Below are 2,500 nucleotides of genomic sequence, written 5' to 3'. Positions count from 1 at the left end.
GGGAATTGGTCCGAAAATTCGTACGGGCAAAGTTGAGATTCGGCCGTAAATGCCGCCACGCGGCCCGGGTTAACGATGTGGGGAGGCCCGTGCCGCCTGTCGACCACTCCTCGGTGATCGTGAAAACCGCCTCCCCATATATCTGCAGGAACCCCGCCAATGCCCCCGTACAGAAATTGCATGTGTCAAAGGGGCGGCCGAATTTGACCCCGGCGGCCGGGGCTCTGGAACTCCCGGCCGGCAGTGGCCGGCAAATCCGACCCGCATCCGGACTTCCGAGCCAGACTTGGTTATCGAATTGCACCCGGCTAAATGGTTAACCAAAACTCGCCTGGAGCACCCGATCTCCGGACACACGGTTCAAGCTCACACACCCCACCCACGGCGCGGGCTTCGTGCGCCGTAGGATTGGAAGAGGTCGGCTGCGCCAGCTGGTCGTTTCTCGAATTGTCAGGTCCGGTCGGGTTGAGGATTTGTCAGGGCCAGGTTACGAAATTCAGTGAAGCGCGGGTATTCGGCGGGAGTAACTATGACCCAACGGGGAGCTTCTGATGAACATCGGCCGGGACATTTTGACGGCGGGGCATGAACTAGTTGCTGCTGAGGGTGAAGGGTTGGTCCTCAGCTGCTCCTTTGCCTGAATTGTCGGGACCGCCGGGCCCGTTAACGATTTGCCCGGCCGGCTTGGTTAACCATTTGCCCGGGCGGGGTTAGTTAACGAATTGTCAAGAGCGGACGCGGGTGGTTCACGAAACTGCCTGTCCCGGGTTTCTAGAGCATTGTCAGACCCGGCCGGGCGGGTTAGCGGGTTGCCAGGGCCAGCTTGACGAAATTCGGTGCAGCGCGGGTAATCGGCGGGAGTAACTGTGACTCTCTTAAGGTTAAGGAGGGGGGGGCCCATGGGCCAACGAGGAGCTTCTGATGAACATCGGCCGGGACATTTTGACGGCGGAGCATGAACTAGTTGCTGCTGAGGGTGAAGGGTTGGTCCTCAGCTGCTCCTTTGCCTGAATTGTCGGGACCGCCGGGCCGGTTAACGATTTGCCCGGCCGGCTTGGTTAACCATTTGCCCGGGCGGGGTTAGTTAGCGAATTGTCAGGAGCGGACGCGATTGGTTCACGAAACTGCCTGTTCCTTGTTTCTAGAGCATTGTCAGACCCGGCCGGGCGGGTTAGCGGGTTGCCAGGGCCAGCTTGACGAAATTCGGTGCAGCGCGGGTAATCGGCGGGAGTAACTGTGACTCTCTTAAGGTTAAGGAGGGGGGGGCCCATGGGCCAAGGAGGAGCTTCTGATGAACATCGGCCGGGACATTTTGACGGCGGGGCATGAACTAGTTGCGGCTGAGGGTGAAGGGTTGGTCCTCAGCTGCTCGTTTGCCGAATTGTCGGGACCGCCGGGCCCACGCCTGTCTGAGGGTCGCTTGTACGATCAATCGCGCTCGCTTGCCGCCAGGCTGGCGGGCGCGCGGCTGGGGCGTCGCAGAGGGGCCCGAACCCTCTATGTCCCCCTAAGTGCAGACCCCGGAGCCCTCCGCGCCACGCGGCTGCCTCCCCCGTGGAGCCGCGTGGCCACCTCGGAGGCCCTCGACCCGTGCCCACCTGGGCCTCGCCCCGTCCGCCTGCGGACGCGGTGCGGCGGCGCCTTTCCCCTGCACGGCCGTCACTGCGGTAGCGCCGCGCCCCTCCGCCGCGAGGGCCGCGAGTTCGTCGTCGCTTCTGACCGCCGCCTTGCTCGGGACTGTCGTCCGCCTCGCCGAGGCGTTGCCGTGTGGTGTGTTGCCAGCGTTGAGCCTCTGTGCGTCGCCGCGAGACCGAGTGGCGAGGCGATCGAGGAGGTTAGGAGGCGAAGGAGAGATGGAGAGCGAGAGAGGGTCGACGGGACGGGCTGAGCAACCCCGCTCCCGGCGAGCTCGACAGGGAAAGAGGGCCGCGCCTCTACCGTGCCTCGCACGCACGCACGGGAGGGGTCGGCCTCGCGCCGCGGCGCGTCCCTGGCGTGTGCACCTCTTCCGCCGCTCGGCTCTCCCCGCACCGCCTACTCGCTGCGCCCGCTCGCTTCGGTCCGCGCCGACGTCCGTCGGTGCTCTCGGGAAGTGAATTCAGCCGAGCCCGGGTCTCGCCCGTGCACCGCGGGGTGCAAGGGGAGCCAGTCAGCCAGCCAGCCAGCCAGACAGCCAGCCTTCGGTCGGCCTGCGCGAGCGTGACGCGCGGCCGCCCGGCACCCGCCCGTCTCACCCGCCAGCGGCGGGGGAGCTGGCGCGCGCCGGGCCGGTCCGCCTTCTCGCCCGCCTGCTGCCGGCAGTCGCGCACTGCCTTGCCTGCCTGCCCTGCCTGCCCTGCGCCCCCCTGGCGTGGCCCGGCCGGCGCTCGGTTCTCTTCTGCCTACGACCTCAGATCAGACGTGGCGACCCGCTGAATTTAAGCATATTACTAAGCGGAGGAAAAGAAACTAACGAGGATTCCCTCAGTAACGGCGAGTGAAGAGGGAAGAGCCCAGCGCC

At 65.4% G+C, this 2,500-nt stretch overlaps 1 non-coding gene across 1 annotated transcript in view; it reads left to right on the top strand.

Annotated features, from left to right (window-relative positions):
- The first annotated feature begins 2,384 nt into the window (after positions 1-2,384).
- The window catches only part of LOC134355319 (28S ribosomal RNA), a 3,833-nt gene continuing 3,717 nt past the window's right edge, over positions 2,385-2,500 (top strand). Inside the window, exon 1 of the ribosomal RNA XR_010020042.1 lies at positions 2,385-2,500. This exon is cut by the window's right edge and continues 3,717 nt beyond it. This is a non-coding gene — a ribosomal RNA (28S ribosomal RNA).

This window comes from Mobula hypostoma, chromosome 12, assembly GCF_963921235.1.
Source record: "Mobula hypostoma chromosome 12, sMobHyp1.1, whole genome shotgun sequence".
NCBI classification, from domain to species: domain Eukaryota; kingdom Metazoa; phylum Chordata; class Chondrichthyes; order Myliobatiformes; family Myliobatidae; genus Mobula; species Mobula hypostoma.
Note: the sequence above shows the minus strand (reverse complement) of the source record. Positions and strands in the feature narration are given on the sequence as shown.